This window comes from Tamandua tetradactyla, chromosome 26 (genome assembly GCF_023851605.1).
Source record: "Tamandua tetradactyla isolate mTamTet1 chromosome 26, mTamTet1.pri, whole genome shotgun sequence".
NCBI classification, from domain to species: Eukaryota; Metazoa; Chordata; class Mammalia; order Pilosa; family Myrmecophagidae; genus Tamandua; species Tamandua tetradactyla.
The window spans coordinates 31665356-31690836 of record NC_135352.1 but is presented as its reverse complement, the minus strand read 5'-3'; the positions used below and the strand labels follow the sequence as shown (position 1 = coordinate 31690836).

Below are 25481 nucleotides of genomic sequence, written 5' to 3'. Positions count from 1 at the left end.
AAGGATGGAAGGAAGGAAGGGAGGAAGAAAGGGAAACATCTTTAAACATTTTCTTATTTTATTATATTTTGTTTGTTTGTTTGTTTTTTACATGGGCTGGGGCCGGGAATCGAACCGGGGTCCTCCGGCATGGCAGGCAAGCACTCTTGCCCGCTGAGCCACCGCGGCCCGCCCTGGACTTTTCTTTTTAGGAAGCTTTTGAATGACTGCTTCAATTTCTTTACTTGTGATTGGTTTGTTGAGGTCATCTATGTCTTCTTGAGTCAAAGTTGGTTGTTCATGTCTTTCCAGGAACCCGTCCATTTCCTCTAAATTGTTGTATTTATTAGCGTAAAGTTGTTCATAGTATCCTGTTATTACCTCCTTTATTTCTGTGAGGTCAGTAGTTATGTCTCCTCTTCCATTTCTGATCTTATTTATTTGCATCCTCTCTCTTCTTCTTTTTGTCAATCTTGCTAAGGGCCCATCAATCTTATTGATTTTCTCATAGAACCAACTTCTGGCCTTATTGATTTTCTCTATTGTTTTCATGTTTTCAATTTCATTTATTTGTGCTCTAATCTTTGTTATTTCTTTCCTTTTGCTTGCTTTGGGGTTAGCTTGCTGTTCTTTCTCCAGTTCTTCCAAATGGATAGTTAATTCCTGAATTTTTGCCTTTTCTTCTTTTCTGATATAGGCATTTAGAGCAATAAATTTCCCTCTTAGCACTGCCTTTGCTGCGTCCCATAAGTTTTGATATGTTGTGTTTTCATTTTCATTCGCCTCGAGGTATTTGCTAATTTCTCTAGCAATTTCTTCTTTGACCCAGTCGTTGTTTAGGAGTGTGTTGTTGAGCCTCCACGTATTTGTGAATTTTCTGGCACTCTGCCTATTATTGATTTCCAACATCATTCCTTTATGGTCCGAGAAAGTGTTGTGTAAAATTTCAATCTTTTTAAATTTGTTAAGACTTGCTTTGTGACCCAGCATATGGTCTATCTTTGAGAATGATCCATGAGCACTTGAGAAAAAGGTGTATCCTGCTGTTGTGGGATGTAATGTCCTATAAATGTCTATTAAGTCTAGTTCATTTATAGTAATATTCAGATTCTCTATTTCTTTGTTGATCCTCTGTCTAGATGTTCTGTCCATTGATGAGAGTGGTGAGTTGAAGTCTCCAACTATTATGGTATATGAGTCTATTTCCCTTTTCAGTGTTTGCAGTATATTCCTCACGTATTTTGGGGCATTCTGATTTGGTGCGTAAATATTTATGATTGTTATGTCTTCTTGTTTAATTGTTCCTTTTATTAGTATATAGTGTCCTTCTTTGTCTCTTTTAACTGTTTTACATTTGAAGTCTAATTTGTTGGATATTAGTATAGCCACTCCTGCTCTTTTCTGGTTGTTATTTGCATGAAATATCTTTTCCCAACCTTTCACTTTCAACCTATGTTTATCTTTGGGTCTAAGATGTGTTTCCTGTAGACAGCATATAGAAGGATCCTGTTTTTTAATCCATTCTGCCAATCTATGTCTTTTGATTGGGGAATTCAGTCCATTGACATTTAGTGTTATTACTGTTTGGATAATATTTTCCTCTAACATTTTGCCTTTTGTATTATATATATCATATCTGATTTTCCTTCTTTCTACACTCTTTTCCATATCTCTCTCTTCTGTCTTTTTGTATCTGACTCTAGTGCTCCCTTTAGTATTTCTTGCAGAGCTGGTCTCTTGGTCACAAATTCTTTCAGTGACTTTTTGTCTGAGAATGTTTTAATTTCTCCCTCATTTTTGAAGGATAATTTTGCTGGATATAGGAGTCTTGGTTGGCAGTTTTTCTCTTTTAGTATTTTAAATATATCATCCCACTGTCTTCTAGCTTCCATGGTTTCTGCTGAGAAATCTACACAAAGTCTTATTGGGTTTCCCTTGTATGTAATGGATTGTTTTTCTCTTGCTGCTTTCAAGATCTTCTCTTTCTCTTTGACCTCTGACATTCTAACTAGTAAGTGTCTTGGAGAACGCCTATTTGGGTCTAATCTCTTTGGGGTGCGCTGCACTTCTTGGATCTGTAATTTTAGGTCTTTCATAAGAGTTGGGAAATTTTCAGTGATAATTTCTTCCATTAGTTTTTCTCCTCCTTTTCCCTTCTCTTCTCCTTCTGGGACACCCACAACACGTATATTTGTGCGGTTCATATTGTCCTTGAGTTCCCTGATACCCTGTTCAAATTTTTCCATTCTTTTCCCTATAGTTTCTGTTTCTTTTTGGAATTCAGATGTTCCATCCTCCAAATCACTAATTCTATCTTCTGTCTCTTTAAATCTATCATTGTAGCTATCCATTATTTTTTCTATGTTTGCTACTTTATCCTTCACTTCCATAAGTTCTGCGATTTGTTTTTTCAGTTTTTCTATTTCTTCTTTATGTTCAGCCCATGTCCTCTTCATGTCCTCCCTCAATTTATCGATTTCATTTTTGAAGAGGTTTTCCATTTCTGTTCGTATATTCAGCATTAGTTGTCTCAGCTCTTGAGTCTCATTTGAGCTATTGGTTTGTTCCTTTGACTGAGCCATATTCTCAATCTTTTGAGCATGGACAGTTATGTTCTGCTGCTGGCGTCTGGGCATTTATTCAGATTTCTCTTGGTGTTGGACCCAGCAAGGTTGTAATATTTTTCTGTGAAATCTCTGGGATCTGTTTTTCTTATCTTGCCCAGTATGTGGCGCACGTGGCACACGTTTGTCTCAAGTGTTTGGAATGGGTCTCCCCCAGTCACCAATCTCCGTGGCCTGGGGATTTCGGATCCAATTCTCTCCGTTGGTTCAGGGGCCGCGCGTGGTGGGGGCGTCAGCTGCCGCGGCTTGAGGGGACCCTGTGGCTGGTTGCGGACCGCAGCGGGCCTGGGGGATTCCCCACCGGACCAGGAAGCCTCCCGTGGGGGTGGGCTACCGCTGCTTGGATAGCCCTCCTATCCGAGACTCGTATCCGCGGACTCGAAGCAGAGACTCGAAGCCGCCCGCAAAAGAGGGGTGCCGCCTGCCTCGGCTTGGCAAACTTGCTTCTCCAATACTCTCAGCCGGCCCAGAAAGGAGGGAGGGAGTAGCTCGGACCACCGCAGCTGCCGCTGATCGGGAAATCACGCGCCGCTCGGGGGTCTCACCGCAGCCGAGTCTCGCAGCCAGTCTAGCCAGCCCAGACTTTGGATAGCCCTCTGATCTGAGATTCGTAGCCACGGACTCAAAGCCGAGACTCGAAGCCGCCCGCAGAAGAAGGGCGCCGCCTGCCTCGGCTTGGGAAACTTGCTTCTCCGATACTCTCAGCCAGCCCGGGAAGGAGGGAGGGATTAGCTCGGACCGCCGCAGCTGCAGCTGTTCGGCAAATCACGCGCTGCTCGGGGGTCTCGCCGCAGCCAAGAGTCGCAGTCAGACTTGCCAGCCCAGACTTTGTATAGCCCTCTGATCCGAGACTCGTAGCTGCGGACTCGAAGCCGAGACTCGAAGCCGCCCGCAAAAGTGTGGCGCCGGCCGCCTTGGCTGGGAAGCTTGTCTCTCCGAGTCTCTCAGCCAGCCCGGGAAGGAGGGAGGGATTAGCTCGGACCGCCGCAGCTGCGGCTGCTCGGGGGTCTCGCCGCAGCCAAGTCTCGCAATCAGACTTGCCAGCCCAGACTTTGGATAGCCCTCTCCAATATTTTTGTTTTAACCAACTCGTTTAAGTTGTACCTGTTTCATATAATCAGTCTAGCCTCCCTGCCACCTTGTCTAAAATTTTTCATTGGTGCTGTTTTTAGGAAAAAATAATAAATTGGCCTTTATTTGAATTCACTTTACATATATTCAAAATTTTCCTCCATGCTACTTCATGTAAAAAGTCAGAACCCAGACTATTTCATGTGACAACTGGGAACTGGAGAATATTTTTTTTATCATTATAGGTTTATATTATCATCTTATTCAAGATATAAGGTTCTTAGATCAAGTATTGTGATAATGTCGAATTATTACACCATTGTCCCATTTCAATGGATTAAAAAAAAATAGAGTAAAAATCACTCCAAGCTGTAAATTGCCTTCCTATAAAAACTATTTAAGTGTGGATGTGGGAGGGACAGGGTAAATGAGCATAAGGTGGCACTTATAAGGAAATTGTAATCCCAGGACCTGACTTTAAAGGAATGGGGTAGCATAGAAATAGTGAATTAAGAAATTGAGGACCCATTGACTGATAACTATTTAAAAGGCATCTATGTTACAAGTTGTTTTTAGTGTAAAAACTCTTAATTGGTTATTTCTGTGTATTTGGATGATGAAAATTCTTATTTTCAGTAATTTTTATCATTTTCATGAAACAGAATGAGTTCTGTTTTATATATTTTAAAGAGTTTTCAGCTTGAAAAACTTCAGACTTTGCAACCCACCCCATTAATTGGTTCTCTTTCAAGTTATAGTACACTATCACAGCACTATGTGCAATTAACAATTTTAAAAAGCCAAATAATAGTTGAAATAGCCCTTAGTGAACCCACTGGTTTTACTCTCTTCTTTTGTGGTCTTTTTCACACCATGTTTCTCCTTATTGCAAACTGCTTAACTTTTCTGCATTTTACTTTACACAATAAAGGACAACCATAGAGAAATGTCTGGTTCTGCATATGTCATCCCCAGAGTGGACTGCAGTCATCTTAAGCCACAAGTAATCATGCATGTTTGGCCACCATCTATAGAGCGCTCGCTTAAACTCCTCCACTTTCGGTTTTCTAGCTTTCTTTAGCGACAAGATTTGTGTCATATGATATATTAGTGTTGGAATTTTTCTCCGACTAGTATGTCTGAGACCTGTACATCTGTTTCCCACACTGTATTGTTGCCAAGTTCCTGATGTGGATGCCTGTCTTTTTTGTTTGTTTGTTTTTTTCAGCTATTCCAAATTAAATTTCAGCTCTTTACTAGTGTTTTACTCATGCCAGCAATTTGCCTTTGTACTCACAGATTTGACTTTGTTTTCCCATGGAATCTTCAGCTTTCCTCACAAATGCAGCATTTAAAAATGTTGCTATTTTAACTCATCTCTTTTGAATGCAATGGACCCGGTTGTCTATGTTTATGAATCTGCCTTTTGCTTACCTCTGGTATATCAGTTTGTAATCCTATGATGTTCACTTGTATGTCAGAATGTTTTTTTCAGTCCATACATAAATCAATCAGTATCCCTGTAAAATAATAAAGGATTGATCTACAAGTGTTAGAACTAAAGAGCTGAAAAGTTGTTACTCAAATAGTTCTTTTCTCACTCTCAGTTGTCATGCAAAAATTTAGCATTAGTTTGCTCTAAGCATATCATACGTTTTGACTTGCTCATACTTCTGACTTAGCATTAGTTTGCTCTAAGCATATCATACGTTTTGACTTGGAATGATACAATATTAGATATCCTGGCATAATAGTACAATATAGTATCGCTTACATTAGAGCTGAAATAAAGTTTATGAGTGCCTCAGACACAAAACCTCTTAATTCTCTGTTCTCTCTCTCCGTCTATATAATATGACTTGTGATCACTTTTACTTTTATAAATTATCGTGACAGTTAGGAAACATTGTTTTAACTTTGGTCCAAATATCTTATAATATTGCCATATGGATAGAAATGAATCATTTATAATCAATCAATTTTAAAGATATCAATTTATAATTTTTTTTATAAAACATCTGTATATTTTGTTCTTAGAAATTGGGCCCATGAAGTAGGAGTAGAGCTCGAAGTAGTAAGCCATAGTTCATGTCCAGAACAGAAAGTGGATGGAAAAATTGTAAGCCATTTCTAAATGTCTGTAGACTTGCATGAATATAACTTAATAGCAACTCCAGAATATTGTCATGAGTAATTAAATAAAAAGTGAATTTGTCTGCTTCTTTTTCTATTACTTTAAATTAACCATGTTTTACATATTTTCCCTTGACTATATTATTTTCATCCAAAATGAACAGGTTAATAAAATTCTACCTTATTAAATTGTTGCAGCTGGGACTTACTAGCTTTATTCTTATATCTTTAAAGCATCACGTAGTCACAACCCTAGTTGTGTTATGCACGTACACAGTGCAAGGAAACAGCAGAACTTCTGTAATGTTTTATGATTGTCTGATTATTATACACAACACTCTATGCTGTCCCGTAGTTGTGATTCATTTGAACACAGCACATAGAGTCATGAAACATTTTCCTTCTCAACCTGTGACTGGACATTCTCTTTGCCAATTCAGAGTGCAAGATTTAGCAATTCAGAAAAAATGAAAGGTAGCTACAAGTATAAAAACATTTTAAATCATTCAAAAGGAAGTATTCAGTTTACTAATATTTTAAATACATTTTTTTCAGAGCAAGTCAGAAGTTTTCAACTATGTGAAAAATCAACATATGTAGAGAGAAAGTAATTTAAAATATGTTTGGTCATTTTCAGTTCCTCGGTCTTTGTAGAGAGAGAATTTTGAGGAAGAGTTAGTTAGGCTTTTCTCAAGTCTCTCTTTTTGTTTTTTCCAGTTTTTATACACAAAAATTTAGAATTGGTGCAGCTGTTTCACACAAAGTGCTGGATGATAAGTTGCTTCAGTTGTAAAGTTCTATTTTCTGTCACTATGGAATGGAAATCAAGGTATAGAAATGGACCTCATGAGGTTGATTTGTGAGGCAGTAATAAATTTTCATGCACAAAAAATTGCTACTTAACCCCTTTCCCTCCTAGAGCAGTGAAAGCTTCCATAGACCACAGTGATGAGTGTCTACTGAAATGTTTCTGCCTAACAGTTTTCCTTTGAAGGTTAAGAAACAAGTATTTTCTCTTTCAGAGATCCTGGATTTAAACTTCTTTAACCTAGCTCTCTTTAGAAATATATACAAATTAATCAGCCCATAGTAATATGGTTTACTAAAAGCATTTGCCATACCCACTTTTTGTCCTTCTTTGCTTCCTTATCATAATTGCCCAAGGAAACCAAATTTCAGGCCATACATACACAAAGCATGCTAACCAGGTTTCAACTTGCTTGGGTGTAAGTTAGCTCAGTCAGGCAGTCGTTTTACCTCCCTGACGTGAAATAAATAATTTATTTTCCCCACTTCTCATCACATTTTTGACATTTTTTTTTTCATTTAGATACTTCATTTGACTCATCTCTCATTAGGGAAGTGGACATAGCCTTAGCACTGACTACTGAGAACTGAAGCAGAGGCATTGAATATTGGTTTTTCAACATGTTTACTTCTTGAGTGGTATGAGGAATTGCCATACAGCTAACGTTTTTTCCCAAGTCATGTCTGTTTTTAATGGTTAACAAAAATAGTCTCTAATAAAAAGGAAAGAAAAAGTAGAAACTAGTATCAACGTTAACTGACATACTTAACTTCAGATAAAATAGAATGGAATGTGGATGGTTCAAATCCCAGACCCATTTTATTAGAGATTGTCATATTTCTAGATGACATCTTTTTCTTTGTGTAGTATTTCATTTAAAGTATTATTTTGCAAGAGTCTATAAGAAGATTCAGGACCTGAAATCATTCATTCTTCCCTTTGGCTACAGAACTGGTAGCGGAACAGCCTGCTTTCCTGGTCATTTAAATGCAGCTGGTGAAGTTAAGACAAACGAAGAATAACTTCACAAACAAACCAAACTTTGAGTTTGATTATAAAATCTTGAGTTCAAATCCCCTGTACTAGCCTTGATTTGTTAAAGTACCTTAACCAAACGTAGTATGATGGTCTGAAGCTATATGTACCCCAGAAAAATATGTTAAAATTAGCCCATTGCTGTTGGTGTAGATCCATTGTAAGTAGATATTTGGTGAGTAGGATTTTAAGATGTCTTAATCCTCTTACTGGAGTCCTTTCTAAGGGAGTGAAATTCAGAGGAAGGAGAGAAAGGCAGTGAAGCAAAAAGCAGAAAACAGCAAAACCAAGAAGAGAAGAGAGAGACCAGCAGACGCACTGTGTGCCTTGGTGTGTGACACAGGAGTCCAGGGTCGCCTGCAGCTGGTCTTCTGGAACAAGGTATCATCTTGGTACTGCCTTGATTTAGATATTTTCATGGCCCCAGAAAGCTAATACATTCCTGTACCTAAAACCAACCCATTATCAACTTTGAACATCTTAGCAAACTAGAGCACGTGATTTCAGGCATTTCTGGGGAAGATGCCCTGCCTTCCAAACCTAAGCTAATTTTGGATGTATGAGGTCCTCAGCCACCTGCCTAGGCATCTATCAAAAATTTTTATTTACTCTAGGATTGATTTACTTAATCATTGCTTCATGAGAGAAGGCCTAAGGCTGTTTGGCAAGTACATGAGGGAGAAAGGGATGAGTAATAGGGTGGTATGTGTCGAGCTCAGGTGCAAGCCCTAGGTCTGACCCTGGATCTGGCAGAAGGTGAAGGAGCCCTTCTAAAAAGGAAGTCAAATGCCTGGAGAAGTCGGGGCCCTGGGAACAAATTGTGACATCCTGAGAGGCAAAGGGGCATGCCATCAAACTGACACTGGGTCTAGAATAAAGAGTGGAATTGCACAAATCCTACAGGGCCCTTCCTGCTGCAGTGCATTTTGCTGGGTCCCCCCTTCAATAAGGAGGACAGAGCAGATGATGTGGGGATGTGTCCCTGTGCATAGAGAAGTAATATCTGGAGGCTGCAGGGAGGGACAGGGAATTCTCTAGATGTGGAAAAGGGTTATTTCCGTATCTTTGAGTTATTTGGGATGGGGGAGTTACATTCTATTTTATCACATGTTGGATAGGACTGTAGTAGCCTAATGGCTAAGAGTGTGGGTTACAGAGCCAGCCTGCTGGGTTGAATCTGCGATCGTCCATCTCATAATTGTATCCATCCTCAGAAGTTACCTAAGCTGTCTGTGTCTCAGTTTCCTTGCTGTGTAATAGTACCCTACCTCATAGACTTGTTCTGAGAAGTGGATGAATATAGCAGCCTGGAGTTCTACACTCCTGAAAAAATCTTAATCCTTTGATGCATTCCTGTGGGTGTGAACTGATTGTACTTGGAACTTTTTGATAAGGTTACTTCAGTTAAGGTGTGGCCAAAATGAATCAGGATGAGCCTTAATCAAATAACTGGAGGCCTTATCGAGAAAGTCACAGAGGGGGAAGCCATGGAAGTAGCCAGAAGCTAGAAGTCAGAGAAACCCAGAGGAGAAAGGAGGAGATGCACCATGTGCCTGGTGATGTGAGAGGAAAGCCAAGGACTGGGGACCATGGGCACCCAGCCCCAGGATGCCACAGTCTTTGGGGAGAAAGCATTGTCTTGCTGACACCTTGATTTTGGATGTCTCCTAGCCTCAAAACCAAGAACCAATAAAGCCCTGCTGTTTAAAACAACCCAGGTATGGGTTTGTTTTAGTGACTAGGAAACTAAAACAATGAGTTAATATATTTCAGTGTTAGAACCTGACATAAATGCTGGTGATAGTGGGAAAGACAATTTTTGATTTAGCTCATCTAGACGTAATTCTGCTTAATCCTGAATTATAATCAAGGCACTCACCTTCCAGATTGTAAAACTGTAAGGAGAAGGTGCCAAAAAAATTAATAATTGAGATAAACAATATTTAAATAGAATAATTTTAAAAATAAAAAGTAATGCAAAAAAATCTATGATGAGCAGAATAACAAAACTTTAAATAAAGAGAAAGAATTATCTGCTCACTTCTTTAGAAGTCGATCACAGCCTATCTTATTCTTTGAATAAGAAACCTATTCATCTTGAGCAGATTTTTTACCCTTATGGGTAAGATTCACTAATGGAATAAGAAATGACTACTGGCTGCTGGTTTCCAATTTGTTGCCTCAACTATTTAGCCATTGCCTCAACTGTAGTTATGTATTTATGTGTATATGTGCATACATATACATTAACTACCATGGAATATTGTGAGAGATTCCATTTTTAAAACACAGGGCACAGATGCATTTTGCCAGTTTATATTGATACATTATGAAAGATTAGAAAATAATCTTAAGAAACAGAATCAGTTGCACCAAATAGTCTTATCCATCCATTCAATAAATATATATTGAGTGTTCTACTCCATGTCGGATTCCAGATATGCTCATGAAATATTTGATCTTTCTCTCCAATAATTTTCATCCCTTCTTCCTTACATGGAAATGTGCTATGCAAAACTGATAACCTCTGAGTTTCTCTGGTTAAATCGGAGACAGAAGACCCTGGCTTTCTTTCACTCCTATATCCTTTCAACTATAGCCTTTGGCCATTGAAGGGAATCTGCAGTCCAAGGTTTAAAACCACTGTTTTAAACAAAAGACTGTGCACTAAACATACTCAAATGAATGACAGTGCAGTCCTCAAAAAAAGAAAAAATATACACCTAGCTCAGATGTATTTTGTGTGAGTATATAACGATTTTTTTTTTTTAATGTAATTTGTCTGTGTACTGAAGCCGCATTTATTCTCAGGGAGTCTGGGGATGAAACAGGGCCCTGCTTGCTCCTCTCTGAATAACCTCTAATGACAGTGAATTAGAGCCTCGACTCTTCTCTTTGGCAGAGCATTCAGAAGTTTTGTTAGGTGTCTTTTTTTTATTTTGGCACATGTAGACCCTTGGAACCTGATATAACAAAGTGATGCAAATGAATTTGCTGTCTCTGTATTTATTAGCTGGTGTTCTTGCACATGCAAGTACTGGTAAGAAAAGAACAGAGATCTGGGGGGTTTATTGAGCAATTGCTGTAATTGAAAATCAAGCATGAAAATCAAGAATTCCTAAACCTATCCCTTTGCTCCCTGGAGATGCTGGAAACGTCTGTGGAATATTTTTACATCCGTGGCATATTCGAGATGTGAGACACAGGAACAATGAGCAGGGTTTTAGGTCAAAATCACTCTGCATCATAGATGTCATTATCTGCTGATTTAGCGGGGCTGAGAAGTGCTGGAAAATAATCCCTTTTGTGCCCTTGTCAGTGGCTGCAGCCTACAGTTAGAGAAAATCAGCTGTATCCGAGTCGGGTAATCATTACAAAGGGAATTTTGCTCCTGACTCAACAGAAGTAATTGGGGGGAAATATTTGATAGGAATGATGAAGATTATCAAGTTAAAGCTTTCTGAGACGTAGAAAGTACTGGTGCCATTAATTGTTGAGCCTGTGTGAGCATCGGCAAATTATCCTTGGGACCGAATATAGGTGATCACTTAAAACATGTAACTACTCCCCAAAGCTTGATGTTCTCCTTTTCCGGGACCCCAGCGAGGGGCACTGGGTTCACGGGCAGAGTTGCTGGGGGCTGAGCTCGGGAGCTGATTCCTCAGCGGGTGGTTTAGCTGCAGCCGGGAAGTCAGGCTGCTGCTGACTGTTCCCTGGGGAGGGACAGCCTGTAAAAACACCAAGGTTGAGAACTGTCATATTCACAGCAGTAGGTGCATTTTCCTCAGAAATTAATGGAGCAAGCTGGGCAAAAAAAAAACGTTTTAAAGCTACATCTTCCCCAGAGTAAGATGCAAATTCAAAGCTCGTTTGAAGCCCCAGAATGAAAGTTAGAGATAAGACTTTTTAGTTTTTTGACGTTGATAATATAGGCATCCTTAGCACAAGGAATATTAAATTGAAATGCTAGATAAGTAGGGTAGGTGCTATTCAGGGTGACTCCGAATGCAACAACCCCTTTTGGAGCCTGTTTAGCCATGTGGCTTTGAAAATTCGATTATTGGGGATTTACTGTAACTTCTTCCTCCGGTAAGTTATGAACGATCAGTACCATTGAGTTATGATTAGTATATTTTTAGGGTATGAGAAATATGCCCATTAAATGGCTTTGACCCTAAAAGTAACACCTGGGCAAGAAGCAGTAGCAGCCTTTGGAAGTTTCTGTTTCATGTTCTGTAGTGTGAGGGGCTCAGAGAGAGCATAACTTTCCCCTGCACAGCATGCAATGATCTTAACTTATACATCCCGTTTAGGAGAGGTAAGAGAGAATTATGTGCTAAACTTAAAAGAATGTGCAGTCCATTCCATAGAACTATTTGTTACACTTTCTTAATGTGCTCATAAATACATTTTGAATGAGTTGGTGATGGCCATAATAAAGGTTTCTGAGGCTTCAAAATGACCTCTTCTGTGCGCTGTAGTGAAGTAGAGGGAAAACCTAATGCAAGAAGCCCTTTCTACCTTGGAAGTATGTGCACAAGCGAAGTTCTCTGGCTGTATGACGTTGCCGGCCATGCCCACAGAGGGAGGGTGATAATCATTTGAGATTCCTTAGGGAATCCAAAAAAGCTACAGAAGCTTGTATTATCTGCCTCATTTTAGCAACAAAGAACTAGTGGGTTACTGAAGGTAGAAGTGGAAACCTGACTAATTTGCCCATTCATTCATTCATCCTTTCAACCACTTATTCAAAGACTATCGATTAGGGTCTTACTACCGTGCCGGTTGCATTGTTAATCCTTCCACCACTGGTTATTCCGGTGACCCTGGGCAAAGCCCCCAAATCCTTCCATAACCTAGTGACTTCAGATAAGAACGTGAGATTAGAAATGGCCTGAAAACTAGGGACTGCAATGGGAGATCCTTTGAGGTCTCTTTCAGCTGCAGTACTTTTACTACCTTTAAAATTTTTAATATTTTCCTCTTCCGATTGATTGATATACAACATATATACTTAAAAGATTCTGTTTCTCACTTTTTCTGAAAAGTTCAGGAGAAGTTCAAGTTAAATTAGATTTAACATTTTGGGGGGGCGTATTTTTGGATAACATTTTTGGGTCGTATGTATGTGTATAATACATTTTAAATTTTATATATATGATTTTTTTCTGTTTCTGAATATTCAAGGCCACCCAAAACATGACCCCACTGTTGCTCTCAGATGGAATAAATCTCTTAAAACAAATTGTCTTCTTACGTTAAAATACTTTATCAGGACTTCAATTCTTCAGCTACCAAATTGCTGCCAGCAACAACAACAAAAAAATTCAGATCCAACTAATTGGAAAGCATTGGAGCATGAGCATCTGGGCGTGATTCATTGTCGCTGATGATGTTTCCAATTACTCATACGTATTTATACATTCTAAATCAAGGAGAAAAACAGGAGTCCATAATTTTGGTTTTATATGTCGGCGCGTGGGTTAACCATCCCCCTGCCCTTTGTACGAAAGACAGAGTAATCTATTTAAATCATTAATGATGAAAAAATGTTTGCAGCTTGCTTTTGCACATGAGAAATGGACTGGATTATATTAAATGTTGTCTCCAAGCATTCCATAAAAATTATAATCATATCAATTAAATGCTAGTGGCAAATATCTCAATTATCCTTAATGGAACAGAGCTTATAAATGAGCATGTTGGGAGGCTACTTGTACTTTATGTGTAGCCATTCTCTTCAAAAAGCAACAATTAGAGTTTTGCTCATGAAAATCAGTCCATAAAATGCAAATGTGCTACAATCTTGGAGTTTATTTTAATGTAACATTATCATACGGTGCTATAATAACCTGACTATTTCCTTTTAAAAAGCCATAAAAACAGTTACTTTAAAGATGTATCTTAGTAAGGGCCTTCCTTAAAATGTCATCGTTAAGGAGACTTGGAATTTCTTTTGTAATTTTGCTGCCTCTCCCTGTTGCCTGAAATATTTAGCAACTTGATTTTCTACCTGCTGCCCGAGACGCCTTGTTGGCCAAAGCGGAGATGACAATGGCAGTCATGTATTCCACACTGTCGTGTCCATGCATGCAAGCTTCAAGTTATAATTGTTTTTGCTTTTAACCTGCTCTTGAAAATGCACTGGCCACTTTCAATCCTTCATTTTTGTTGAACACGTGCGTTTATTTAATTCTCTTCGTCAAAGAGCGTTCTTTCTCTTAGATACACTTTCTTTAAATATATCAAGAGATTTAAATTTAGATACTTGAAGCTCCCACTAGACACATTATTAAAACATCTGCCTTTCCATAAGCCATTCTGTTCCTCGCCATTCCACATGTCCTTTTCTACTTCACCAGACAAAATTGCCCAATCTAAATTTCAGCTCGAGTGTTTGATGGTTTTCACGCTGAGCTCAAACTGTTAATGCTTCCCTGAGAGAATAGAATTGAAACGGGATTTAATCTAAAATAACAAAATAGAATAAAGGTTTTACATATAAATAAGTAATGCCCTGAATATTCTTACGCCAGGTTTTTTTTTTTCTTTTCCAGATTCTGCATGTAAGAGAGCAGAATGGCAAATTGCAAAGATTCAGAATTTGTCCTGATAGCAAAGAACATTCTAAAGGAATGAATGCTCTGTGTTATCTGCCTTCCAATTAACGCACTTTGATGAAACCAAATTTAAAATTATACTTAGAGCTATTCCTAATATTAACTTTTCATTTCATATGGTTATTTTAAACAGTGACATTTTCAAATATCATTTTACGTAACCATTCTGAACATCTGGGAAAATGCTAATTGGAATAGTAGGCAATACCCTCCTTGGTAGATTTGTCACAAAAGGTTTAGATTTGCAACTAAGCCTTCCCAGGTAGAACCCCGATGCTTCAGTTGACAATGTATCGCAAAGCAAATTACAAATCACCTGTACCTAGCATTGCTCTGTGAGCCCTGGAGCAGGATTTGGGAAAGCAAGCTTGTGGTCTTTGTCAGAAGGAATTAAAAAATCTTTCTTAAGGAAAAGTGGTTATGAGAGCAGACCTGTCTGTCCCGCTTTCGTATTCTCCTTTCTCTTGAAAAGAAATGGTTCTCTGCTGTATTCCACTCTCGTAACTGTGATCCTTTTCAGTTTCAAAAACAGGGAAGAGTTGTAGTGTTTTATGGAACATTTTAAAAGGATTCATTTTAACAGAAAATCAGGGTTTGTTCTATTTTGTTGATGCTCAAAAGATAAATAATTTTTGACATCCTCTATGCGTGTGTTTTTTCATTTTTATGAACAAATTTTGCCTAACTTTTAAACTATATTTCAGAATATACGTTCAGTTCCTTGAACTGTAATGTCAGAATAATGAAAGTGCCCTAACCCACTTCACAGAATGATTGTGTGGATATTCTCAATTGGAAGAGAATATTTTGAAAGTGCATTATAAGCTCTATGCCAATATATACGTATTTAATACCTAGCAATATACAGTGAACGATGACATGTGTTTACATTTCATAAACATCACTCTGTGATCGTACAAGTAAAATTAATTTATAACTAATCCTACTATTACTGCAGGACCAGCTATGATTTTTACAACTATAATTAAACTACACAGACACCTAGATCAATTCCTATTAACTAATTGCTAAGGAGCTTGCCACATTTATTTGCAAAAGTTTTTTTTTTCTCCTCTACCATCTGTATAAATAAAGTCACATAATATGTCTTATTCATTCAGATTACCACCTGGAAATTGTGGCTTATGCAAAAGGTCACAAAAAGTGTGAAAATGGGAACATAAAGCTTATATTTGTGTCTCAGTTTGTAAATTATGGGAAAATGTGTTGCTTTTAACAAGCCAGATTTAATTTTGGCAATGTTAAAGCCAACCATTAAATTAAGAAACAGATCCAGCTTTTATTGACACCTATCATTAACACCAAACTTAAAATACAGTGTTCATATTTGTGTGAAAAGGACATTTTCATGCTGGCTGTCTCATTATAATATACACAGAGAAGGTGTTTTATTTCTGAATGAATTGGTAGTATTATAATGGAACAAACATTGACTATTGATAAATTTGCCACATAATTTAGGTGGCAGTTTTTTTGTTTCTTTCGACTTAAGTTAGCATGCATATATGAAGATGCTCCCAAGCTTTCTGGTATAAGTTTGCAATTTATTTTACAAATGAAAATTTTATAAATATGTTGCGCAAGGTATCAGCTTCAAGGATAAAAGGTGAAGGAAATAATTATGAATCAAAACTGAAAATTAATATTTGAAGTTGGAGACTTTTCATGGGAAAGTAGTTAGTTGCCATGAAACCACTAGAATAAAATGGTTTTTCTATTCTCCATGCGAAATCTAAATTAAATAGTTAAATGAAGGTATGCCCACTTTAGATAAGGCTTTTAGATTTTTTGTAAATAAGGAGTTTTTATGAGAAAAAATGAAAATCTAAACAAACAACCCTGCCTGTATTTTGTAATCATTATTGCCTTTACTTCAATAATAGAAATAATACAATCTAATTGTAATATGGAATTGTACCAAATAAAAGTAAAACTTCTCAACAGCCCCTCTCCCTTGCCTCAAAAGTGACACCTATAAACATTCTGATACTCATCCTTCCAGGTTTTTTACTCCGTGACTATATGGCACGATAGGATGCTATATAGAAGTCTTTTTAAAGGTTTTATAATTGGCCTTTGTAGTGTCCATACAGAAGAGCGTCTATATTCTTTATAATTTTTCACTATTGCAGACACGTTTCAATAAATCTATTCTGTGTATTGAAGGAAGCAATAGATTGCTAAAAGCTAGTACCTGTTTGTGTTAACCCAGTCAATATGACTGCTTCTTATTATCACAATTTTTGCAATAATAAAGCTAAGGTGCAAAGCTGCAAACTAACTTATTAAAGCCACATGACCAGAAAGTTGGCAGATCCAGGCAGTCCAGTTCTAGAACCCGTGTTCTCAAGAATCACTCTGCTCTAGCAGCCTTGCAGGCGCCCCAGCTGCAGTGCCGAGGCTGTGGGGTCTGAGCATGTTACTTCTCTCTAAGCCCCTCCAGGTGAACAAAAAAGAGATAATTACTCTTGGTTGCCTATCATTATTTTTACAGTCAAATTGATATTTATCTTCATACATTCCTACGGACATGTCTGAAAAGCAGATCCCTGAAAACAGTATTGCTGAATCCCAGTGTAGGCAATTTCAAATGTGGTTCTTGATTAACAATGAAAAGGGGTCAAGCCCCTTCCAATAGAGACGAACGCCAAAAGAATGAGGTGTATGGGTCATCAGTCCTTAAGAAACTCAAGTGGGCTGCCTTCTCAAGAGAGGGAAAAGTTGTGATGGCTACTTTTGAAAAAGCAAATGGCAGTTTCTCCTTTCTACTTTGAGGCTGAAAAGCAGCCTTACAAATGTATCCTCCTTATAACTACTTAATTCAGCGACTTAAAATACCGTGTGCTTTAACTTCCATGGCCTGCAAATATTTTGCTATTCGTGCAAGCATTGCTCTCGCTTTTGTGTCACTCTGGTCCACGTGCTCATTTTGTTCACCCTCATCATTTTAACCCACCTGGTAAGTGAGTTGTGATGGCTGAGAGTTCCAAATGTGCATCTACAGACTGGAATCTGCTATGGGACTTTCAGGTTGTGAATTCCTAAATGTAAGGCATAGGGTCTGTTTTCTCTTTTTACATAGTCACTGAAAATGAAGCACTTAATTGATGCTTTTGTGATGACTGCAGAGAAATTCTTCTTTCCTCTCACCACTCCAACAAAGGCTCCTGTGTTAACGTGAAACACGCTCTTCCTTTTGCTTTTTTGTTACTTTGGCTTTTTCCATGTATTTTCTGGAAAATCCAATGCATGTTTTGTGTCTCTAAATTTTATAAGCCTTTTGTAAATGCCTGTACGCTGTAGCGTTCTTTAACAATACTCCTATTCGTTGACTAAAACCTTAGAGAAACAGACGTAAATATAAGTGAAAGATAGGCTCAGGCTGTGCACAGGCAAGGAATGACTCTTGCCGAGACCAATGATGTTAAAATTCCTAGAATCAGGTATGAACTTATATAAGCTGTAACTTTTGCACCACACAACAGAGGGTATTCCAGATGCTAAAAATAATTGTCACTATTCTTTGCATATGATTGTGCTTCTCAGGCAAAAGAAGAAAAAAAACTATAAAACTGTAAAAATACAACTGTAAGTGGCTACATCTGCATTTCTTTGAAACGTGTAAAGAGAATTTTTGTATTTATTCTGGAAGGACTGAATATCAGCTGCTAGGATGAAATTGGACAAATATTTCCTTAGTCGTGTCAGAGTGAATTGTCCAGAACCAAATCTTCCTTGCCAGTTAATATTGCTTTTAGGAAAGGTATTTTTTTTTAATTACTATTTTCACAGCATAAGACTGCAGTAACACATCTCTTTGGTGAGAGGTATAATTTCACCATTTGTCATCCCAAGTAGTCTGTTCACACTTCGATGCTAATTGAGTGAACTTTATCAGAAAGGAAGGGAAAGAAATCATAGTAATTCTGTGAATTAAATCTGTAACTTCAATAATGTAGAATTCTTTTAAGCTCACCTACCACACTTAAAAATAATGCAGAGAAAGTTTTACCAAAATATAAGTAACAATTTAAAATCACAGTTACTTTAAAAATATAACTTTTATTTAAAGTCATTATTGTAAGCTAATTGCTTAAATTTTCTTAGGCTTGTTTTCACTATATATATATATAAGTGTGTGTGTGTGTATGTATATAATTTTGATATTCTACATTTGATTTGGCTTCTCTATTGCACCAGTCAAAATGCCTGGGTAGGTAAAGTAAAGAGACTATACAAGTGGTGTCAACATAAGTCTCGACTGTATTATTCATCTTATAAAAAATCCTTCAGACTTCTCTTTCAAAAGGCTGTACTGGGGATGCATGGTAGCTCAGTGGTAGAATTCTCACCTGCCATGAGGGAGACCTCCCTTCCATTCCTGGTCCATGCACTGCCCAAACAAACAAACAAGCAAGCAAATGAATGAAAAACCAAGCCAAACCAAACTTCAACAAATGGTGCTGCAATAAGGGATACTCACATGGTATAAGAATGAAACATGACCCCCGTCATCCAGCATACAAAAGGAAAACTAAAAAGGTAGGGCTGTAATTGTTACGTGTCACCAGCAGTTCTTTATCAGCAAACTTGACCCTTGCAACAGATGATCAATATTGAGCTTTTCCTTTTTTTGTGCACCAAAGCCTGCCCTGATTCTCGGATTTAAAACATTTGCTTCGTGTGCTTATAATACTTATTTAAAGCAATTGAAAGGTTCTCAAACTTCCAATTATTTTCACTTTTATACTTATTCAATTAGAGGGTTAGTATCTGCGTTTTTAAAACAACTTTAAAAGGACTTGACTCATGCTTCGAATGCGACTTGTTTGGTATTTCCAGCTCTCACGCATTGTGTGTGCCTGTGTATTTTATCCCAGCTAGTTATACCCTGATAACCTGATTTCACACTGTGCTTTAACACAACAATGCAGTCATCAAACTAAAGCAACACAGTAAGCGGTCACATTAACCATCATTTTGCTTGATCACTCGGGAGAGATTAAATTTATTCATTTTTACTATAGATAATCAAATATTAAAACATGTTAAAGTAAAGGGAGGTAGAAAGATTGAGCGGTGACGTGTTCATTGCCAAAACAATATCCTGTATGTAATATATAAAGCTTCTTGGCAAGATGTTAGCAGGAAATTTCATCTGGTCTTTTTCCTTCTCATTTGCATTTGGTTTATCTAAAGTGAAATCCATTCAATTTTATTGAACTGTAATTCTAGTAATTTACAATATTTACATGCTGCCTGTTAGATTGAAATCAGTCCTTAATTCAAATTCAATCTAAATTTACTGCATAGTAATTAGGGCTTTGTAACTGACACTAGGGGCCTATTGATTTAATGAAAAACTTAACCTTACAGTAAGTGTTTAATTAGTTGCTGTAGTAGATTCTGTTCTGTCCTAAATTGTGGACTTTAGAGAATCAGGTACTAATTTAAATTACACAACTATATAAAGATCAGGACTATTTTTTTTTTTTTACATGCAGCCTAACAGATGAATTAATTTCTTCCTCTTTGAAAAGGATAAGGAAAAGAGGCGGTAATGAAAGTAATTTCCTACCCTGCCTATTTTTATATAAGGCTGGGTTAGCGATCCTGGAAATGATTACCTACCTCTGTTAAATATTGATATAAAGAATTACAAAAATTAAAAATCAATGAGAATTCTTCAAGAATTATTTTGTAGATGGAACACTAAAACAATATACATATCTCCTTAAAGCAGGAAGGCTCTTGATACAGAAAGAGAAATAAAAGTTTACCCCCAATAAAGTTAAAGGTGTTTTTCTTTAGCTAATGTTATTTGGCCGCTCATAAAGCTTTGTTTTTAGCAATCGTATTAATTTATTTTCCAAATGAGAATTTAAAACTCAAGTTTAAAATCGATCGGAGTGATTTTAAATATTCACTGATGGTCTCTGTTGGGTGAAATGTAAATCAAAATGAACTATTTATTTTAATTTTAGTCAATATTTTTCCTAACTTAGTTAGAAATTCCAATAAGGTATTGAAATAAGAGCACTGTGAAACTGAATTTTAACCTATCTATAATCTGTCAGGTCTATAACTCATTTCTCTTAGTATACATTTGTGTTCGCTAAGCTAGAAATAGTTATGTTTCCATATAAAACTAAGAGATTAATGCCAAAGGAAAGAAGTTCCCTGCTGGCACATTACTCATTACTTGTCTAATTTATATTTGATGTACTAAAGGTACGGTGAAAGGAGAAATATTTTAAACCAGTATTTCTTTTGATTTTTCATTTCTTGGGGAAAAAACACAGTGAATTGGTTGGTGCAAACAAAAAAAGATATTGTATGGTGGAAACTTTAAATACCTTTATATGTATTTTCAAATAGTGAAATAACTGTTGAAAAAAAAATGCCTAGGTAAAACTGTGGATAACGTCACTGACATATGACGTTACAAATTGATAATGGATACAGTTCATTCATTATGCATGCATTGCCGTGTGCTATCGCGGGGGTGGGGGTAGACCAAGCATTTATTTCCACATCGATCAGTATCAGATTAGTTTTAACCTATATCAGCTAAGACTATCAAACAAGTCACAAAAACCTACTTCCTTCTTCAGCGTGAACGGAACACCTGTTCTCAAATAAATCAATGCTTACCAGAAGTCAAAAACGGTTGAATTCAGAGTTCTCATTTTAGACATTTTAATATAAAGCCATTACTAAGAAATTTATTATGCAATTTAAAACTGCCTGTATGGATAGAGAACTAGGATCGCATTGGAAAACTTGAGAGAAAAGCCCTGTCATTTGTGTGTTGGCTGCACCTAAGACTATAGAGTTGTGAAAGCACTTTCTTTACAAAAACATCTTTTCTTTTCTTGACAACACACCGCGGTTCAGCCCCGGCCACCTTGACAAGGCACCGGCTGCAACCCCTGCTGCCCGGCGCTCCTCCGCACGGAAGCGGGACACCCCGGGTGCAGGAGGCTGCAAACCCCACACTCCGCTCCCGTGAGCGCTCGCCCTGCCGGGTGACATGCACAGAAGCCATATTGCCCATCTCTCAGAGTGCCCTTGGCTGCCAGCACAGCTGAAACCTGGAGGCTTGCCGCACTCACATTGTCAGCTTAAATACCCGGTAAGGACTCAAACTGGGAATAAGACAAAGTACCGTTGCATGTTGATCCACTTCACTGGCCCCACCAATTAGCTGTGAAGAATATGGCTCATTTAGAAGTGTATATGATCATACTGAAGCAGAACTGAAAATCAGATATATAAAAAAGGAGGTCATTAGCTTGCACTTGTCTTATCTTGGGCTAAATGAATCGCAGATAAAATCAAATAGGATAAGCCGAGTCTTCTTAAGCTTCTGAGCCCTTGCTCATGTACTTACATTAGATGGATCTCTATAAAGAAACTTTATAGCGTCGCTATTTACAATGTCACAGTTAATGTTGTGTTACCGTTTTCATTACCAACCTCTATTTTCAGAGGTGCGTAGCTTTAACATAAAGCTGTGTTCTAGGTTAAACAGAAAAGCAGTGTGGTAGATTACATGCAGAAAATAAACCTGATGGCAATACCCGTGCAATTTTCAAAGCATTAAAATACCGATACACAATGCACAATTTATATTGGTACCTGTGATATATGTGTTAATGCATAATATATGTGTTAATGAATTCTTATAGATTAAAAATACAGTCTTCTCATAGAAAATGAAATCTAATTTATCCAAAATATATACTCTAGAGACAGCTTTGTTTGTTCAGGCAAAAAAAAATTAAGCATGACTTTTAAAATTGAACTTAGACCAAAAAAAAATAAAGTTTGTAATTGTTTAATACCATAAACACAAATTATCTGTAGTTCATGGATTATGTACTTAAGCATATAAGAACATTTTGAGGAATTGAAAATGTGTAATATATGGTCTTTGTTTAAAAAACAAATGTCCTGTAGTCGATTAGAGAAAGTAAAACATTTTTAACTAACCCATGGGGGCCCCTTAAGGGGGTGTGTCTGGAATTCCTAACACACACGCCCGGTTTGGGTAGGTTGGTCGATTGGCCGATGGTTGTTTTTGTGTGTTTGACTGTTTATTTTTCAGTTCCCAACACTAGCACTGTGATGGGTGTGCTGGTTCTGAGCATAAATTGAACCAACTTGAAACAGCTCAAACCTCCCAGAAATCCAGAATCCACCCATTGAAGCCACAGAATCCAGAAAATCAAATCTGAGAGATCTCTCCCGACCCTCTTACAGTCAACCTCAACCTCCAGATGTCCCTGGAGAATGCGGGGGAAGGCACCAGAGATGGTGTCCAGGCAATCATGGACCTGAGAATCTTCGCATATTGGTCCTCCGTCTCCTGAATCTCTAGAGGTAACGCGCTCTGAGAGTAATGAGCGACGGTCTGCTTCCAATCAAACAGAGAACTGAATTTCCTACTCGGCCAGGCCACGTCAAGATCATAGAAGATTATGTCTGATAGTGTCCGAAGGAGGAACCATGGGTTCCAGTGGCACAGGCCTGGGATATGGAGCCAGCCAAGCAGTTTGAGCATTGGTTCTGCCACTACTTAACTATCTGAGTCTGCTTTCTCTAAGTGGTAAAATGATATCCATCGCACATGGTGGCTTTGAGGGCTGAGGTCTCAGGTACATACCATATACGAGATCCTCTATGAATGGAGGTGATGATGATTATTTATTATCACCGTCATTATAATTGGTAGGTAGTTAGTTTGGCAGCAAACCTCTATGCTTCCCTTGGGCCTTCTCAAAGCTTTCCTTCTCTCTGACATCCCTGAATTCTCATCAGTGTAGGATCTTGGAGATTATTTGGCTGTAAAGTTAAGATGAGCCACAGGGTATATCACATCTTTTTTTCTGGGAGAGTCATTATTTAAGTCAGCGAGGAGCAATGCCCAGAAATTTAATTTTGAACTGAAAAAAAACTCTTGAAAATGTTCATCCATTTGGATCGATTTGTGAAACTTTCTATAAATTGTGTTGATGTGTGGCCACCATTTTAAAGTAACCATTTAAAAATAGCTGGTTTTGGCTCTGTTGAGGCATATAATAAATTAAACTGGGTTTGAAGCAAGTTTACCCGTGAGTTGGCCAATGGCACTAAATGGACCACAGTTTTATCTATTTATACATGATATGTATTGTAACACTTTGAACGCACTGTGGGATTTAGGGTTTCTGTTCCTTGGGTTGAGGGCACATAGACCAATAGTTCTGAGCCACCCAATCACACTGAAGGGTAAATGTGTCGTAAAAGAATACTTGCCAAATTCCCCAAGGTAATGATATATGCCTCATCTGAAATCTGGCTGAGCTGCTTCTGGAGTATTCTCGAGAAGAATACTAGCCAAAGACCAGCTGCAGCAAGGTTTTCTTTCTGTGGCTGCTGATACTGGGGTCAGCCTGCAATTACGTCCTCTAGAGAACACTGCCAGTCCCAGTGGCAGGTGGCCAGAGGAGCTGCTTGCTGGAAATTGGCTGGGTGCTTGGAAAACCATTCACCCAAAAAGACAGGCACTGCAACCCTGAAAATGCCCAGCATTCTCTCCCACGAGAGTGTCTGGCCCAAAAACCTCTCTTCTGCTCCATGAATAATATCGAATTTTAGGACTTCACTGTCTCTAGGAGAATCACAATTGTGCCACGCTGGTTTCCTCTCATTAGACAAAGCTCATCTTGGCAATGGGTGTCCGAAAGCTCCAGAAGAAGCTACCTAAAAGAACTTCAGACATAGCCCAAGAAACCAGACTGAGTTTTTGAAAGACACACTGTTGTATGCATGCTTATGTGTGCTCAGATACATGTGCGTGTGGATAGTTGATAAGAAATTCCAGATATGGAAAACCATCATCTGTTAAGACTCCTGAAATGTGTAATTTTCCCTTTTTTTAAAAAAAAAAATCCTAGTTTTAAGCAGAATAGTAAAGCTTTTAGAAAATTTAATTTTCAGATAAACATAGCACAAATTTAGTAATGATTGCCCATGTGTACATTCTATCAGGATACGTTTCTGGCAGTGATGATATTTGTCATATTTTTAAATCCGATGATCGGCGAATGGGCTAAATGAAATGTTTCATGTTGACTTAGCAGATTTAGATTGTAGTATACTTACAGGGAGTTAAGATACTATTTTATATTCTGGTAACCTATTTTTTGTTTGCCGTTTGATGTGGGAATATTTTTAATGTATACCTAGGGATGGTTCAGTATCACCAGATGGTACTTTGCCATCCACAGGTTCCACTTTGCCTGTTTTGCAAGTTTGTGACAGCCCATGGGGATGTGCTGAGGCATCCGTCCTGTCAATAATGTATCTGGGACAACTGTAATACTGCAAACATCTTTATGAGTTTCAATGGCATCCGTTTTTCCTACCCCAATAAAGTTGGCTGACCCAGTGAGTCTTAGCATCCTGTTTGGAAAGAATGTGCTGTGTTAATTACCCTAGTCTGGGTCAAGTTGACAGAATAAATTATAGTCATTTTTATGGCGTTTTCAAATAGCTCTACAGAAACTCCTGCTCATTTTATGCTGATTTCCATCATGAGGATAGAATTGTTTGGGCAGGAATACCCTGCGTTATCGGTGAGAATTATAATAATAAGAGTGGGTATTTTTTATTAATAATAACTGTTATTGCTATTACCAGTCCTGTTGTTTCAAAAACGAGAATCTCTAATGTGCTGTGTGCTGTGCAGAACTTTTACCCTTTGCTGGGTCTCGGGAGGCTTGTGCTATGGAGCAAATAATTTTCCATCTGCCTTCAGATTTTTCAAGTATCATGCTCTCTGATGACTTGGAATTTCCTAGGCCTTCCTTCCCCCTCTCCCAAAATGTAATTTTGCACTTTGTATGTAAAACACACCGGTAGTTAACATATTTTCAAGTTTAGATTATTTTGTAATGTCTTACAAATTAATTTTGACTCTGACGGTAAGTTTGTGCTTTATATGCGTCCTGAAACTTTATGGCTTAGGAAATGAATTTATGGTGACTCTGAAAAGAATTTGGCTTTTAAGTTTCATAATACATCCGACACATGTTGTGTTTGCTTTAACAAGAATGAATTAAACTGGTAAATGCCCTGCTGAACTAGAAACAGTATATCAAAATTCAAGCTTAAAATTTTGCTTGGTTGTTGATTTTAGATTTC

The 25481-nt window shown here is 37.8% G+C and overlaps 1 protein-coding gene across 2 annotated transcripts in view; it reads left to right on the top strand.

Annotated features, from left to right (window-relative positions):
• TENM3 (teneurin transmembrane protein 3) overlaps positions 1 to 25481 on the top strand; it is a 1405686-nt gene that overhangs the window by 28396 nt on the left and 1351809 nt on the right. The gene's annotated exons all lie outside the window — the stretch shown is intronic.